Source organism: Sapajus apella, unplaced genomic scaffold, assembly GCF_009761245.1.
Source record: "Sapajus apella isolate SASKATOON/1434 unplaced genomic scaffold, GSC_monkey_1.0 scaffold206, whole genome shotgun sequence".
NCBI lineage: Eukaryota > Metazoa > Chordata > Mammalia > Primates > Cebidae > Sapajus > Sapajus apella.
The window spans coordinates 87,357-105,869 of NW_022437146.1; the positions used below are offsets into that span (position 1 = coordinate 87,357).

An 18,513-nucleotide genomic window follows, 5' to 3' on the forward strand; every position below is an offset into this window, starting at 1 on the left:
ACACACACACACACACACACACACACACACACACACACACACACACAAAAACTAGTTCTGATATGTACAGTGAAGAAAACAAAATGGAAATACAGAAAGTAATTTTGGGACAGAGTGAGGGTAGGAACTAATTTAGACGTGCTCAGTGAAGGCCCTTGACATTCATGCCAAAACAATGAGGAGACCCCAGTGCCTTGAAGACCTGGGGGTTCAGGAAGGAAGTAGCTGGGCATGTTTGAAGGACAAATGCCATGTGTACAGACAGTGGAAGGAAATGAAGTCCATCCTACCTGTTAAGCCCACCCACTTGACTTCAAGGGACAGACCCAGCTCCAGGAAAGCTCAAAAGCTGGGGCAGAGCCCAGTGATAGTGTCACCTCCTAGGAAACTTCTGTAATAATTTTACTGAGGTATAATTGACATAATCAACTACATATATTTCTAATGAATAATGTGAAGTGTTTTGATAATTTGTTATGTGAAATCGTTCCCAAAATCAAGATAAGGTATCCATCTGGAGTTATCCATTACCTCTAGAAGTTTCCTCTGCTCCCATCACTACATACTAATTTGCATTTTCTATATGCATACATATGTATGTGTGCGTGTATGTGTGTGTGTGTGTGTGTGTGTATATATGTATTTTTTTTTTTTTTTGGACAGAGTCTTGCTTTGTTGCCCAGGCTGGAGTGCAGTGATGGGATCTCTGCTAACTGCAACCTCTGCCCTCCTGGGTAAAAGTGATTCTCCTGCCTCAGCCTCCCAAGTAGCTGGGATTACAGGTGCCTGCCACCATACTGGGCTATTTTTTGTATTTTTAGTAGAGAAAGGGTTTTACCATGTTGGCTGGGCTGGTCCTGAACTCCTAGCCTCAAGTGATCTGCCCACCTTGGCCTCCCAAAGTGCTGAGATTGCAGGCGTGAGCCACCGTGCCCACCTCAGTACGTATTTTTTGGCATTGGCTTCTTGCAGCATAATTATTTTAAGATTTATCACTGTTGTTGTATTTATTAACAATTCATTGCTTTTTATTGCTGAATAGTATTTCATTGTATGGAAACACCACATAATTTGTTTTTCCATTCAGCTGTTGATGCACATTTGGGTTGTTTCCCGTTTGGGGGCTACTGCAAATAAAACTGCCCTGAACATTTCTGTTGTCTTTGCATGGACATATGCTTTCATTTCTCTTGAGTAAATACCTAGGAGAATGGCTGGGCCATATGGCAGGTGCTTGTTTACCTTTTTATGAAGCTGCCAAACTTTTTCCAAAATGATTGCACCACATTCCCACCAACAGTGAGTGAAAGTTTCTGTTTTTCTGTATCCTGGCCAACACTTGGTTTGGTAAACCTTGTTTTTTAAAAAATTTGCTTAACTAAAAGTGGTGGTGGTGTTTTTGAGACAGGGTCTCACTGTGGTGCCCACGCTGGTCTCAAACTCCTGGGCTTAAGCGATCCTCCCACCTGGGCCACCCAAAGTGCTAGGATTACAGGCAATAGCCACAGAGCCCAGCTAGTAAGCCTTTTTAATTTTAGCCATTGTGGTAGCCTGTGTAAATTGTAGGGGTTTTGTTGTTTTGTTGTTGTTGCTGTTTTAAATTTTTAACAGCAGGCTGGACGTGGTGGCTCACACCTGTAGTCCCAGCACTTTGGGAGGCTGAGGCGGACATATCACGAGGTCAGCAATTTGAGACCAGACTGGACAACGTGGTGAAACCCCGTCTCTACTTTAAAAAATTGAAAATTAACCAGGCATGGTGATGTACGCCTGTAATCCTAGCTACTTAGGAAGCTGAGGCAGGAGAATTGCTTGAGCCGGGGAGGTGGAGGTTATGGTGAGCTGAGATTGTGCCACTGCACTCTAGCGTGGGTGACAGAGCGAGACTCTGTCTCAGAAAAAAAGAAAAAAAATTTTAACAGCAAGCAGATTCTTAGTAAATTTGTTTTTTTATTTTTTGAAATGGAGTTTTGCTTTTGCTGCCCAGGCTGGAGTGCAATGTCGTGATTTCAGCTCACTGCAACCTCCGCCTCCTGGGTTCAAGCAATTCTCCTACCTCAGCCTCTCAAGTAGCAGGGATTATAGGCATGCGCCACCATGCCTGGCTAATTTTGTGTTTTACTAGAGATGGGGTTTCACCATGTTGGTCAGGCTGGTCTTGAACTCCTGACCTCAGGTAATCCGCCTGCCTCAGCCTCCCAAAGTGCTGGGATTACAAGTGTGAGCCACTGTACACAGCCTGCAGTTACTAAATGCTAGATAAAAGTCCTTTGTTGGATATATTTCAAAAGTATTTCCTCCTAGCCTGTGGCTTGCCTCTTAGGGCAAAAGATTTTAGTTTTGATGATGTCCAATTTATCCATTTTTTTTCCTTTTTAATGTTTTTTTGTGTCATATTTATGAACTTTTTGCCAAACATAAAGTCACTAAGATTTTTCTCCTGTGTTTCATTCTAGAAGTTTTATAGTTTTAGCTATATATTTAGGTCTGTGCTCCACTTTAAGTTAATTTTTGTTTATGGTGTTTTTTGTTTGTTTGTTTGTTTGTTTTCACACAAATGCCAGACTGACTCAGCACCATTCACAGAAGAGACTGGCCTTTCCCACACTAATTGCAGTGGTGTTTGTGTTGTTCATCACATGACTGTGGAGGTGTAGCTTTGCTCATTATGTGACTGTGGATGTCGCTGTTTCTGTGTTCTGTGTTCTTTTGCCTGGTCTGTTTATCCTTGTACCAATACTGTTGATACCTGGTAGTATAAATCTTCCAATAATATTTTTAAGATTGCTTTGGCTTTCTAGGTCCTTTGTATTTCTATATAAATTTTAGAATTCATGGCCAGGCACTGTGGTTCACACCTGTAATCCCAGTACTTTGGAAGGCCAAAGCGGGTGGATTACCTGAGGTCAAGAGGTTGAGACCAGCCTGTCAATGTAGTGAAAGCCTGTCTCCACTAAAAATACAAAAACTAGCCAGGCATGGTTGTAGATGCCTGTTATCCCAGCTACTCAGGAGACTGAGGCATGAGAATCACTTGAACCTGGGAGGCAGTGGTTGCAGTGAGCTGAGATCACACCATTGCACTACAGCCTGGGCGACACAAGGAAACCCTGTCTCCAAACAAAAAGAAAAAAAATTTAGAATTCAAATGTCAGTGTTCACAAACAAACCCTCATGCTCATTGTTTAAAGTTTTCTCTTCTTGTCATGAGGACACTCGAGCTCAAATCAACCCCAAGAAGGTTGCCTGATAGACATGGAATTAGAGCCCAGGAATATTTTAACCAAGACGGTAATTCATATTCATTCTTTCTCTCTCCACAGTGGGTCTATGTTATTAAAGTCAATTTTCAGTGAGGTGTGGTGGCTCATGCCTGTAATCCCAGCACTTTGGGAGGCTGAGGTGGGCAGATCACTTGAGGCCAGGAGTTCAAAACCAGCCTGGCCAACATGTGAAACCCCGTCTCTATTAAAAATTAAAAAAAAAAATTAGCTGGGCATGGTGACATGTGCCTGTAATTGCAGCTAATTAGGAGGCTGAGGCAGGAGAATCACTTGAACCCAGGAGGTGGAGGTTGCAGTGAGCCAAGATCACACCACTGCATTCCAGTCTGGGCGACAGAGGGAGAATATGTCTCGAAAATAACAACAAAAAACATATTTCAGACAGATCATAGGTGACCACCAGGAATGGTATACAACTTCCCTTATTTCATGGACTTCCAAAAAGAGAATGCTACAAAACCCAAGGAAGTCGTTCTTTTTTTTTCTTAGTTCTCCCCTACTCCTCAATGTCCCTATTTGATTATTTGAATAAGAAAAGTTAGGAGCGATGATGCGTAATTCCCACTTAACATGCATGTTAACTCCTTTCACAAGAAGACCTTGATTTTGAGGACTTCTAATGAAGACTTCAAAATTTAAAGATTTACAATTAAAAAAAAATAGCTCCTGGTTCCTTTGAGGATCCCCATTGCAGTCACTGAAAAGACGAAGTTTGGAGCCCATGAGGAAGGGGAGGGTGTGCCACCAGGTCCCAACAGGTCTGACCCGAAGGACATAAAGTTTATTCTGATGGCAGAAAGGAAAGGAGAAGAGCACCTGAAGATTTTTCCACATCACAAGCATTTGTACCACACTGGGGCTGTGAATCACAATGGGTGTGAATGTCAGTGGGTCTTTTCTGGCAACCAAGAGGAATATTCCCCAAACCAAGGAAGCTAAATCTTGTTTTTCCCTATGGAAGTTTCAGTCTAGCTTCTGAGATATTCTGTTAGTGACATCTGCCCATCCCTAAAACAACATGGTGTTTGTTCTCTGTGCTAATACAGCTTTAAAAAAAATGTTGACCGGGTGCAGTGGCTTATGCCTGTAATCCGAGCACTCTGGGAGGCCAAAGCTGGTGGATCACTTGAGCCCAGTTCAAGACAAGCCTGGGCAACATGGTGAGGCCTCGTCTCCACAAAATATAGAAAAATTAGGTGTGGTAGTGGGCACCTGTAGTCCCAGCTACTCGGGCAGCTAAGGTGAGAGGATCACCTGAGCCTGGGAGGTGGAGGCTGCCATAAGCCTTAATCACACCACTGGATTTCAGTCTGGTGAAAAAATGAGACCCTGTCTCAAACAAAAAAAAAAAAAAAAAAAAAAGGGTAAACAGCTATTTAAAAAAAAAACACACACTAAGAGAAATCAAAGAACAAGAATAAAAAAAGCACACACTTCACTCAGCACCTCCATTTTCCCTCTTTTTTGCAAGTTGCCTTTTCAGGAAGAACAAATTTACCATCCCCTCTTTAGTTCATCCTTCATTTTGCATTTTTCTTTTTTTTTTCTTTCGCCCAGGCTGGAGTGCAATGGTGCAATCTCGGCTCACTGCAACCTCCCCCTTCCAGTTTCAAGCGATTCTCCTGCTTCAGCCTTCCGAGTAGCAGGGATTACAGGTGCCTGCTACCACACCTGGCTAATTTTTGTATTTTCTGTAGAGACGGGGTTTCACCGTGTTGGCCAGGCTGGTCTCCAGCTCTTGACCTTGTGATCTGCCTGCCTCGGACTCCCAAAGTGCTGGGAATACAGGCATGGGCCACCGTGCCCAGTGGTTTTTTTATTCTTTAGCTTGTACATCATTGTTTCTTGGTGACAGCAGTACATGGGATGTGGAGCAAAGGGGTGGCATTTGTGGTAACCTAGGCCAGGACCCATTGCTTCTGTCCCTAAGCTGCTCTCAAACAAATGTTCCCTAAAATTAATTCCATGGATGTTTCTTGGAATCTGCAGGTACTCTATGAAAAAAAAATTAAATTTTCCATTTTAATTTCAGGAAAAAAATCTCAAAAGTCACTTTGGAAAGCTGAGGCAGGTGGATAACTTGAGGCCAGGAGTTCAAGACATGCCTAGCCAACATGGCAAAACCACGTCTCTACAAAAAATACAAAAATTAGTTGGGCATGGTGGCACATACCTGTAATCCCAGCTACACAGAAGGCTGAGACATGACGGTTGCTTGAACCCAGGATTACAGGCGTGAGCCACCATGCCTGGCCCCGCTCACTTTTTTACACAGCTTAGTCTGCCTGACCAAACAACCATATAGTGGCTAACATTTCAAAATGTTAACCTGCCAGATAGTCTTGTTTAAATACATACAGGCCAGGCGCAGTGGTTCACGCTTGTAATCCCAGCACTTTGGATGGCTGAGGCAGGTGGATCATTTGAGGTCAGGAGTTTGAGACCAGCTTGGCCAACATGGTGAAACCCCCGTCTCTACTAAAAAGACAAAAATTAGGCTTGATACCTCACGCCTGTAATCCCAGCTACTTGGGAGACTAAGGTAGGAGAATCACTTGAACCCAGGAGGCGGAGGTTGCACTGAGCTGAGATCGCGCCACTGCCCTCCAGCCTGGGCAACAGAGTGAGACTCCATCTCAAAAAAAAAAAAAAAAAAGGAACATAAATGTTAATTTGACTTTTTGGTTTGTATTATAGGTAAAATTATAAACTTACAGTTTTATATTGACATGAGAGCTATAAATTATAGTGGGTTTATGTTTATACACATTGATTTATTTTTTAATTTATTTTTTTGAGACCATGTCTGTTGCCCAGACCGGAGTGCAGCAGCTCAATCTTGGCTTACTGCAACCTCTGCCTACCAGGTTCAAGCGATTCTCCTGCCTCAGCCTCCTGAGTAGCTGGGATTACAGGGCCCACCACCATGCCTGGCTAATTTTTGTATTTTTAGTAGAGATGGGGTTTCACCATGTTGGCCAGGAGGGTCTAGAACTCCTGTCAAGTGATTCACCTGCCTCAGCCAACCAAAGTGCTGGGATTACAGGCGTGAACCACTGTGCCTGACCTATGTATATTTAAACAAGACTATTTGGCAGGTTAATATTTTGAAATGTTAGCCACTATATGGTGGTTTGGTCAGGCAGACTAAGCTGTGTAAAAAAGTGAGTGGGGCCAGGCACAGTGGTTCAAGCCTGTAATCCCAGCAATTTGGATGGCTGCGGAGGGTGGATCACTTGACAGGAGTTCCAGACCATCCTGGCCAACACAGGGAGATCCCATCTCTACAAAAAAAACAACCAAAAAAAAAGCGAGAAGAAGTGCCTGATCAAGAAAGGGAGGATTAAGCAGATGTCAGTTGGGCCTGAAAGACGGGAAGAGCCACTACACTTCAAACCCAGCTCAGGATGGCATGAGGTGAAACAGTACTCTTTTCCTCTCCTTGGGTTGACATCCCTATATACTTTCCTTGAGGTAGTTTCAGTATATCTCTGTTCCTTATTTTCATTTTTTTGAGACAGAGTGTCGCTCTGTCACCTCGGCTAGAGTGCAGTGGAGTGATCTTGGCTCACTGCAACCTCTGCCTCCCGGGTTCAAATAATTGTCCTGTCTCAGCCTCCCCGAGTAGCTGAGATTACAGGCATGTGCCACCATGCCGGCTAATTTTTGTATTTTTAGTAAAGACGTGGTTTCACCATGTTGGCCAGGCTGGTCTCAAACTCCTGACCTCAAATGATCTGCCCGCCTCGGTCTCCCAAATTGCTGGGATTACAGGCGTGAGCCACTGCACCTGGCTGTCTCTGTTCCTTATAACCAAAAAGAGTCCCCAGTTTAAAAGCTCTTAAAGGTCTGGGCACAGTGGCTCACACCTGTAATCTCAGGACTTTGAGAGGCCAGTGTAGGAGGATCACTTGAAGCAGCCTGGGCAACAAAGAGCCCCTGTCTCTACTATTTTATTTTATTTTATATTTTATATTTTATTTTATTTTATTTATTTTATTTTATTTTTTGAGAGACAGGGTTTTGCCCTGTTGCCCAGGCTAGTGGAGTGCAGTGGCATGCTCACAGCTCACTGCAGCATCAGCCTCATGGGCTGAATCTATCCACCTACCTCAGCCTTGTGAGTAGCTGGCACTCAGGTACATGCCACTAATTTTGGTATTTTCTGTAGAGATAGGGTTTTTCCATGTTGCCCAGGCTGGTCTCAAACTCCTGGGCTCAAGTGATTTGCCTTGAGCAGAGATAGAAAGTGAGATTCTATCTCTACAAAAAAATAAAAATTAGGCTGGGCGTGGTGATCCCAGCACTTTGGGAGGCCAAGGCAGGTGGATCACCTGAGGTCAGGAATTTGAAACCAGCCTGGCCAACATGGGAAACCCCAATCTCTACTAAAAATATAAAAATTAGTCGGGGGAGGTGGCACCTGCCTATAGTCCCAGATACTCTGGAGGCTGTGGCTTGAGAATCACTTAAACTCGGGAGGTGGAGGTTGCAGTGAGCCAAGATTGTGCACCATACTCTAGCCTGGGCTACAAAGTGAGAATCTGTCTCAAAAAAATAAAAATTAACCACGTATGGTGGTGCATGCCTGTAGTCCTAGCCGCTTGGGAGGATGAGGCACGAGGATCCCTTGGGCCCAGAAGTTCAAGACTGCAGTGAGCCATGATTGTACTGCACTCTAGCCTGGCCGGGAACTTGTCTCCAAAAAAAAAAAAAAAAAGTTTAACTTCACTATAATAAGCTTCAATTAACATTACATTGGCTGGGTACAGTGGATCACGCCTGTAATTCCAGCACTTTGGGAGGCTGAGGTGGGCGGATCATGAGGTCAGGAGTTTGAGACTAGCCTGACCAACATGGTGAAACCCCATCTCTACTAAAAAATGCAAAAATTAGTGGGGTGTGGTGGCACTCGCCTGTAGTCCCAGTTATTCGGGAGGCTGAGGTAGGAGAATCGCTTGAACCCCAGGGGCAGAGGTTGCAGTGAGCTGAGATCATGCTACTGCATACTTCAGCCTTGGTGATAGAGCAAAACTTTGTCTCAGAAAAACAAACAAAAAAAACATAGTTATAAATCTTTTTCTTTGCCCATCATTTTGACAATGCCAGATTTAGCATAAGTATAGAGAAACTATAGAGAAATGACCATTACCAGCGTAACTATTAAGAAAGTAATGGGAGCAAACAATACGGTCAGGATGACCAAAGATGACTCCAAGAAACCAAAGGGAAAGATGTCTGTTTATGCCTTTGTGCAGACGTGCAGAAAACATAAGAAGAAAAACCCTATCAATTTTGCAGAATTTTCCAAGACATGCTCTGAAAGGTGGAAGATAATGTCTGGTAAAGAGAAGTCTAAATTTGATGAAATGGCAAAGGCAGATAAAGTGCACTGTAATCGGGAAATGAAGGGTTATGGACCAGCTAAGGGAGGCAAGAAGGATGATCCTAATGCTCCCAAAAGGCCACCGTCTGGATTCTTCCTGTTCTGTTTGAAATTCTGCCCCAAAATCAAATCCACAAACCCTGGCATCTCTATTGGAGACGTGGCAAAAAAGCTGGGTGAGATGTGGAACAGGTTAAATGACAGTGAAAAGCAGCCTTAGGTGTGAAAGCCAAAGGAGAAGTATGAGAATGATGTTGCTGACTGTAAGTTGAAAAGAAAGTTTGATGGCACAAAGGGTCCGGCTAAAGTTGCCTGGAAAAAGGTGGAAGAGGAAGACGAAGAAGAAGAGGAAAAGGAGGAATAAATAAACTGTTTGTCAGAAAAAGTAATGGATAAAAATGTGGATGCTCCCTCTGTGTGCCCACTTTCTCCTTCAAGCAAAAAGCAGGCATGAGCAAGTATGAGGGTGGCTTTGAGGGAAGGGTGGAGAGATAAGCTATGAGAACAAGCTGGATACGAAGGACAAATGGATCAATGATTTTGTTTCCTGTTTTAAATATACTGCCTTTTTCTAAAAAAATTAGTGCAAAAGCTAAAGCTAAACTGTCTTTATTTTTTTAAACAGGGTGTCACTCTGGTGCAGTGGCCTGATCTCAGCTTACTGCAGCCTTGACTTCTTGGCCTCAGACGATCCTCCCACCTCGGCCTCTTGAGTAGCTGGGACTCAAGCCACCATGCCCAGCTAATTTTTGTATCTTTTGTAGAGGCAGGTCTTGAATCCTGGGTTCAAGTGATCCACCCACCTCAGCTTCCCGAAGTGCTGGATTACAGGCATGAGCTACCTTACCCGGCCTGATTCTTTGTTGAAAAAAATCATATATGCATGTTAAAGGTATCATTTCCTTTTTGAGATGGAGTCTTGCTCTGTCACCCAAGCTGGAGTGCAGTGACACAATCTTGGTTCACTGCAACTTCCGCCTCCAGCGTTCAAACAATTGTCCTGCCTCAGCCTCCCAAATAGCTGGGACTAAAGGTGTGCACCACTATGCCTGGCTAATTTTTGTATTTTTAGTAGAAAAGGGGTTTCACCATGTTGGCCAGGCTGGTCTTGAACTCTTGACCTCAGGTGATTCACCCACCTCGGCCTCCCAAAGTGCTAGGATTACAAGCATGAGCCACCATGCCTGGCCGAATTGTATACTATTTGTATACATATAACTAACTGTATATACATAGTTGTATAATGTGATACTATTCTCAAGAAAGCTGTTAGAGGCTGGGCGCAGTGGCTCACACCTGTAATCCTAGCACTTTGGGAGGCCGAGGTGGGTGGATCACTTGAGGTCAGGAGTTCAAGACCAGCCTGGCCATCATGGAGAAACCCCATCTTTAAAAAAATAAATTAACTAAATAAATAAAATAAAAAAAGAAAGCCGTTAGCAAACAAGCAAAAACTATCATTTCAGTTCCCCTGTGGTGGCTTCCGCCTGTAATCCCAACATTTTGGAAGGCTGAGGCAAGAGGATTGCTTTAGCCCAGGAGTTGGAGGCCAGCCTGGGCAACAGAGCGAGATGCCCATCTCTACAAGAAAAAAAAAAGTGCTGGGATTAAAGGCATGAGCCACTGCGCCTGGCCAAGAAAGTATCATTTCTGCTTCTAGGGTTTCAGGTCCCCTCTCCAGTGTTAACCTCTCCTAGCAGTTTCTTGTGTATCTTTCCAGTAAGCGTATTTGGCCAAGCTTACATGTATGAGAATACATCTTTTTCAGTACGAAAGGAAACACACTTTTCTGTGTGCTTTTTCACATAACACTAAATCTTGGCTGTTGCTCCACAGCCGTAAACTTCCTGTTACCGCACTTCACTTTATTGCTTTTCACAGATACTGTGCTTTTTACAAATTGAATGTGGCAACCCTGCATCAAGCAAGTCTATCAGCACCATTTTTCCAACAGCACGTGCTCACTTCTGGTCTCTGTGTCACATTTTGGGAATTTGTATAATATTTCAAATGTTTTCATTATTATTATATCTGTTATGGTGATCCAGGTTGATATTACTATTGTAATTGCATTGGAGTTCACAAACGGTGCTCATATAAAACATCTATTTGTTATTATTTATTTATTCAGAGACAGGGTCTCACTCTGTTGCCAAGGGTGAGTGCAGTGGCATGATCTTGGTTCACTGCAGCCTCCTCAACCAGGGCTCAGGGATACTCCTGCCTCAGTCTTCCTAGTATCTGGGTCTACAGGTGTGCATCACACCAGGCTAATTTTTTTATTTTTGTAGAGACGGGGTCTCACTATGTTGCCCAGGCTAGTCTTGAACTCCTGGGCTCAAATGATCCTCCTGCATCATCTTCCCAAAGTGGTCTGATTATAGGGAGAGCCACCTCACCCAGCCAATTCTAACTTCTTTGCCAGCCATTCTGGATGGAGGTAGTTTCTCCCCTCAGAATCCCATTAAATTCTCTACAGTACCACAATCTTTTGGGACTTACCTTTACTGGAGTAGCTCTTTTGCTCACGAATGTGGTTCCAGTAACTACATTTTAAGCCCATTATTTGGAACATGTGGCATCCAGATTTTTATTCTGCTTTGAATAGCTGCTTCCCCAGGTAGACAGGAAAGCAAAATTCTCCTACACAAAGTTTGGGGCTGAGGGCCGGGCGTCGGGGCTCACGCCTTTAATCCCAGCAGTTTGGGAGGCAAGGGGGGCGGATCACCTGAGGTTAGCCTGGCTAATGTGATGAAACCCCGTCTCTACTAAAAACACAAAAATTAGCCTGGCGTGGTGGTGCATGCCTGTAATCCCAGCTACTTGGGAGGCTGAGTCAGGAGAATCGCTTGAACCAGGGAGATGGAGGTTGTAGTGAACTAAGATCGCACCACTGGACTCCAGCCTGGGCGACAGAGCAGGTATTGATTTAAAAAAAAAAAAAAAAAAAAAAAATTGGGGGGTTGAGGGATGGAGGATACTAACTCATGCAAACACCAAACCCTGCCTTTCTTCCCTTTCCAGGTGGCAAGAAGGCTTTTCAGGTCAGTGATACGCTCTGTGATTCTAGTGTTTTCCACCCTAGTATTCAAGCCTTTGGGTGTCCAAACAAATGGAGAACCAAGAGGTCAGGATCTCTAAAGGTTTAGAAAAACCCTGGGCCACTTCCATTTTGTGAGGTTCTTTATTTTATTATTTTTTTTAACCAGTTTTTTTTTTTTTTTTTTCTTTAAGAGACGGGGTTTCACCATGTTGGCCAGGCTGGTCTCGAACTCTTGACCTCAGGTGATCCGCCCGCCTCGGCCTCCCAAAGTGTTGGGATTACAGGCGTGAGCCACAGCGCCCGGCTTTCGTGAGGTTCTCAACATACGGAAAACTGAAGACGTGCTAAGAGTGAGTTACTAAGATGGTGGCTTATCTTAAATCTTTCCATGGCACCATCCTTTCTTTCATCCTGTCATCCCTGTATCTCTCTGCCCAGAAACCTAATCTCACTTCAGGAAACACCATAAATTGAAAGTTCAAATAACCTCGGATTATATTATTCTGGACTGTGCAACGAGGCTGCGCAGGCTACTGGGCCGAGCCATGACTCCGCAGGAACTGCGGCGCCGGCCCACCCAGCGCGGTGCAGTGCACGCCAGGCCAGCCAGGCGCCCGCCGTGGGTTCTGCTTATGCCCGTCGGGGCCCGCGTTCTCTGCAAACGGCCCTCCTTGTTGGCCGATCATCGGACTCCTACCCCTTCTGCCAGCTGGCATTTGCCCTGTTACCGAAGGGCGCGCGAAGGGTCCCGGGCCTCTGCCCCAGGAGCCAGACCGGTGAGGGTCACCGGGGGTTGGATTGGAACGCCCCCGAAGGCACCAAGGCAACCGTGCGCGGGAACGCCTGCCGAGCCAGCCCCGCCCCGGTACGCGCGCGCCCGGTGGTCTCGATCCAGCGTGGCCCGCCCCTCACCTCCCGCCCAACCAACAGCAACTTCCTGCCTCACTCCCGGCCAATCCTCACACTCCACGAAGAATAGCCGTAGGGGGTGTACGGGAAGGTGCGTAGAGCGATGCCCACGCCGGCCAACAGGATGTCGGGGCTTGCGCGGGAGGGCGGGACTTGGCGCCGGCTGTGGCTACTCAGGGGCTAGGGGCGGACGCAGGGCCGGGCTTCGTGCGGTGGGGCTTGCTCGCGCGGCAGCGGTGGCCGAGGCCTCTTGGTTCTGCGACACGTGACGGTCGGACCGCCTCCGCCTCTGTCTTTACTGCAGCGCCGGGCCAGGTGTGCGGCCGGGACCAGGCACAGGCACCCCTGCTGTCCCCGGGAGGCTGGAGGTGAGACGGGAGACTTGAGCGCGTCCTGAGGCCTGGGAGGACCTGGGGGTGCTGGGAGCGCTGCTGCGGCTGAGGGGTCGGGCGTGGCCGGGGACTGAGGGGTCGGGCTGGCTCTCGAGGGCCCAGGCCCTGCCGATGCGCCGGCCGTGAGCTGGGAGGCCCGAATGTGGGTCTCTTTGGTTCGGGAGCCGGCCCAGGCCGAACCGCCGGGGTCGGGAGGCGTGGCAGGTGCCCTACAGCCTTCTTTGACCGCTGGGAAAGCTGACTTATACCTATGGCTTTGCTTCTAGGGCTTTCTTAGGCCTTTTTGCCGGCTGCCTGGGCAACCGCGAGGTGGGCTGAAGTAACCGGGTAGAAGTGTAGAATGGAATCCGGCCTACTAGGTACTCCTACTAGTAGGGAAGGGTGTTATTAGATCGAGAGAGAATGTTTAGGATTAGCGTTACAATTTAATATTTGAAAATCCAAAGCGAAGACTGGTCTCCAGCTGCCTGAAGAGAAAGGGGAATGTACTAGAAGGAGAACACGCAGTGGTTGAGAAACTTAAGTCTTAACAGTTACAGCACCTATTCGGGAGGGGAGTATGCAGTCGGAGATTGACAGGGCGTTAAAAGCAGGAAAGCACCCCAAAGTTCCTCTAGTGCACCTCTTTACAGTGGAGGCCTAGAGGTATGAAATGACTGGCCCAAGGTCATGCGATTAGTTTAATGATGGTGCTGGGATTATAGTTCAGGGCTAGGCAATGCAGTGGTTAACGTTAAGGCCCTGGCTCAAGTCTTTCATTGGTCATTTGTTGCTATGTGAACTTCGGCAGTTTTCTTACCCTTTGTGCCCCCCGTTCTTGTCAAGTAATGAATATAATAATACCTGATGGATTTGTGAGAATTAAGATAAATTACAAAATAAGACAGGGAAGTTCGACATTTAGTAACTGCTCGATATTTACTGCAATACATCATAATCTGGAAGGCGTTGAACCACTACGCTGCCATCCTAGTCTTTGAACTGGTTAAGTCCTGTTTCTCAGGACCTGAAGTCACAGTTAAGGTGAGGGAAGAAACTGGGCGTTGTGTATTAACTGCTGGGCATGACACAAGTGATTTGCTGGTTGAGGGAAGTTAAACTGAGCTTAATATTAAAAGCTTGAGAGGAAAAGATGAACCATAGTTAAGTCTTTTTACCTCTAATTTATGAAATGGAAGATTTCACTTATTTTTTTAATAAGTAGAGTTTTTTTTTTAAGGGGAAAGAATTTTAATGACCTTTAAAATCATTCTGTATCTCAGTCTTTTCCCAGCATTGTTTGAGGGTCATGAATAGAATCAACTGCCATGTTGATCAACTGTTGTACATTTGGTATAATTATACTTAGAGCAGAGGTAAAGGACTATGTGTGAGTTCTCCTTTGCATCAACCAGGGTGTGCAAACCAGCCAGGTAACTGGATCATGAGAATGCTCGAGTGAACTGTGTGTTGGGGTGAATGTTTGCACAACAGAAATTTTCTGACCTATCTGCAGATGGATGTCAACATTCCCCCACACCTTAATATCTTGACTCTACAGTTCATTTAGCACGTTATCTTCTCAGGGCCACAAGGGGTAAATGTTTTGATAGAAGTCATTGCTGCCGTTTTGGCAGTCACACTATTGCATCCTTTTAGAGCTCTCTTTGCCCTTGGAAAACAGCTTAAGGGAATGAAGTAGCAGTTGGTAAGCATGAATTGCAGGCTCATGAGACTTGAATTGTGGGCCCCATGTGGTAACTAGTTTTTGTTCCACTTTGGTTTCCATAACTTTAAAATAGCAATGAGGAATCTCCTTGGTGCCTTACCTTTAGGGGGCCGATCAAATGGTGAACATGAAACTACTTTAAAAATTGTAATGAGGCCAGGGGCGGTGGCTCACACCTGTAATCCCAGCACTTTGGGAGGCTGAGGCGGGCAGATCGCAAGGTCAGGAGTTCAAGGCCAGACTGGCCAACATGGTGAAACCCCTTCTTTACTAAAAAGCAAAAATTAGCCAGGCATGGTGGCTCATACCTGTAATCCCAGCTACTTGGGAGGGTGAGGTAGGAGAATTGCTTGAACCGGGACCCAGGAGGCGGAGGTTGCAGTGAGCTGAGATCACGCCACTGTACTCCAGCCTGGGCTACAGATCGAGTCTCCATCTCAAAAAAAAAAAAAAAAAAAAAAAGTAATGAATTGGCTGGGCACAGTGGCTCACACCTATAATCTAAGCACTTTGGGAGGCTGAGGTGGGCAGATTACTTGAGATCAGCAGTTGGTGACCAGCCTGGCCAACATGGTAAAACCCTGTCTCTACTAAAAATACGGAACAAAAATTAGCTGGGTGTGATGGCAGGTGCCTGTAATCCCAGCTACTCAGGAGGCTGAGGCAGGAGAATCTCTTGAACCTGGAAGGCAAAGGTTGCAGTGCAAAGATTGCGCCATTGCACTCCAGGTGGGTGACAGTGAGACTCCATCTCAAAACAAAAAAAAAGTGTAATGAATTGTGCAAATAGAATTGGCAGTTCATAACAACTCCTAGGAAATAATAAAAGTGCCTAAACATGGCCGGCCATGGTGGCTCACACCTGTAATCGCAGCACTTTGGGAGGCTGAGGCGGGGAGATCAAAAGGTCATGAGATTGAGACCATCCTGGCTAACACAGTGAAACCCTGTCTCTGCTAAAATTACAAAAAATTGGGCATGGTAACACACGCCTGTGGGAGGCTGAGGCGGGAGAATCGCTTGAACCTGGGGGGCAGAGGTTGCAGTGAGCTGAGATCACTCCGCTGCACTCGAGCCTGGACGACAGAGTGAGACTCCATCTCAAAAAAAACAAAACAAAACAAATAGCTTATGGTAAAACTTGTCAGGAAAGTCCTGGTTGAATGCTTTGTTACTGCAGCAGATGTACTTTTAAGCTGAGCCATGTGTTATAAACATTATTTCAGAATTTCGTGTTTTAAGGAATTTAGGCCAGGCATGATGGCTCACTCCTGTAATCCCAGCACTTTGGGAGGTGAGGTGGGTGGATCACCTGAGGTCAGGAGTTCGAGACCAACCTGACCAACATGGAGAAACCCCGTCTCTACTAAAAATACAAAAAATTAGCTGAGCATGGTGGCGCAAACCTGTAATTCCAGCTACTTGGCAGGCTGAGGTAGGAGAATCACTTGAACCCGGAAGGAGGAGGTTGTGGTGAGCTGAGATTGTGCCACTGCACGCCAGCCTGGGCAATAAGAGCGAAACTCCATCTCCCAAAAAAAAAAAAGAATTTAAAGAATCGTCAGCATATGATTTCTGGGTATTCACACCTTAAACCTACTGTAAAGTTTACAGGAGAAATGAAAATGCTTTGGAAAAATCAATTCTAATGTTCTTGTTAATGGAAAACAAAATCTAAAAATGTAAGGCAGTATAGATTTGTCTTTTTTATTTTGTTTTTAGAGACAGAATCTTGTGCTGTTGACGAGGCTGGAGTGCAGTGGCATGATCATAGCTCACTGGAACCTTGAACTCCTGGGCCAAGTGATCCGCCTGCCTTGGCCTTCCTAGTAGCTGGGATTACAGATATGAGCCACCTCACCCAGCTTAGATTTATTTTTTATTTTATTTATTTATTTAATTTTGACTTTGAGACAGACTTCTGCTCTTGTTGCCCAGGCTGGAGTGCAATGACGTGATTTCGGCTCATGGCAACCTCTGCCTCCTGGGTTCAAGTGATTCTCCTGCCTCAGCCTCCAGGGTAGCTGGGATTACAGGCTTGTGCCACCGTGCCCAGCTAATTTTGTGTTTTTGGTGGAGACAAGGTTTCTCCATGTTGGTCATGGCTGGTCTCCAACTCCCAAGCTCAGGTAATCTTCCTCCCTCAGCCTCCCAAAGCGCTGGGATTACAGGCGTGAGCCACTGTGCCTGGCCTATTTTATTTTATTTTTGAGCTGGAGTTTAGCCTTTGTCACCCAGGCAAGTACGATGGCGAGATTTCAGCTCACTGCAACCTCTGCCTCCCAGGTTCAAGCGATTCTCCTGCCTCAGCCTCCCGAATAGCTGGGATTGCCGTACCCGCCACCACACCCAGATAATTTTTGTATTTTTAATAGAGACGGGATTTCACCATGTTGGCCAGGCTGGTCTCAAACTCCTTACCTCAGGTGATCTGCCCACCTCAGCCTCCCAAAGTGCTGGAATTACAGGAACCATTAAATTTAGCGTTTAAAGAACCATTAAAATTTAACAAAATATGTTACTGAGTAATATCTAGTAATAAAAATCACTGCTAACATTGTGTGCATGCTGTAAACCAGGCACTATTGTAGTACTTTATATATATTTTGGTCATAAAATGATTCTAAGAGGTATATATTGTCGTTACTATTTTAGATACAACAAAACCGAGGCCCAGAAGTTGACAAGTTATTCAGTAATTAACCAGTGTTCCTTGAGCCAACTTGTGTTCCTGTTCATGCACACTACTGTGTGTTTCTAGTTGTGACCTTGTACAGATTATATAACTTCTCTTAGTCTTAGTTTCCTCACCTGTGATATTGGAATGATAGAACCTTCTGGGGTTCTTATGGGGGGGAATATTAGACTACTTACGGTGCCTACAACCCACAAAACTTAACATTTTAAAAGGATGTATTTGGTAAATGAATAGTTTACCTGAAGGACTGCCTCATTTTAAAAATAATGCACTGCCTATTTTACTTAATTTTTTTCTTTTTCTTTCTTTCTTTCTTTTTTTTTTTTTTTTTTTTTGAGACAGGGTCTCACTTTGTTGCCCAGGCTGGAATGCAGTGGTTCAATCATGGCTCACTGCAGCCTTGATCTCCCAAGGCTCAGCTGATCCTTCTGCCTCAGCCCACCCCCACCCCAGGTAGCCAGCACAAGTGGTGGGCGTCACCAGGACCTGGCTAATTTTTGTGTATTTTGTAGAGATGAAGTTGTGCCTTGTGGCCCAAGCTGGTCTGGAACTCCTGGGCTCAAGCGATCTGCCTGTCTTGCCTCCCAAAGTGCTGGGCGGGATTGCAGGTGTGAACCACCATGCCTAGCTATCACTTAATATTTTTTATAAAACAAGAACGATGCCAGGTGCAGTGGCTCATGCCTGTAATCCAAGCACTTTGGGAGGCCCAGGCAGGCGGATCACAAGGTTAGAAGTTCAAGACCAGCCTGGCTAACATAGTGTAACCCCATCTCTATTAAAAATACAAAAACTAGCCAGGTGTGGTGGCACGGGCCTGTAGTCCCAGCTACTCTGGAGGCTAAGGCAGGAGAATTAATTGAACCTGGGGGCGGAGGTTGCAGTGAGCCGAGACCACGCCATTGCACTCCAACCCTGGGTGACAGAGTGAGACTGTCTTGTTAAGTCATTTCTTCTGTCTCTCTAAATAATTTCTCAGGGGTAAAAGGAATTAGAGCTCAAATTTCATTTCTCTTTCTTTCTTTCTTTCTTTCTTCTTTTGTTTGTTTGTTTGTTTGTTTGTTTTTTTTTTTTTTTTTTTTTTTTTTTTTTT

General features: G+C 45.3%; 1 protein-coding gene and 1 long non-coding RNA gene across 8 annotated transcripts in view; one reads left to right on the forward strand and one right to left on the reverse strand.

The window, feature by feature from the left end:
* The window catches only part of LOC116544126, a 21,594-nt gene extending 5,544 nt beyond the window's left edge, over window positions 1-16,050 (reverse strand). The window contains exons 1-2 of the long non-coding RNA XR_004265827.1: window positions 15,912-16,050; window positions 5,454-5,457 (exon numbers count right to left, since the gene is read on the reverse strand). This is a non-coding gene — a long non-coding RNA (uncharacterized LOC116544126). The remainder of the gene's footprint in view (window positions 1-5,453; window positions 5,458-15,911) is intronic.
* CANX (calnexin) overlaps window positions 1-18,513 on the forward strand; it is a 56,768-nt gene that overhangs the window by 4,177 nt on the left and 34,078 nt on the right. Inside the window, exon 1 of one of the 7 annotated variants that reach the window (XM_032270222.1) lies at window positions 12,799-12,990. The exons of 3 other annotated variants lie outside the window; for them this stretch is intronic. The gene's annotated coding sequence lies outside the window, so the exon portion shown is untranslated. Of the gene's footprint in view, window positions 1-12,798; window positions 13,025-13,126; window positions 13,660-18,513 lie in introns of those variants that run through there. 3 more of the 7 variants (XM_032270225.1, XM_032270223.1, XM_032270228.1) reach the window with 3 other exon arrangements.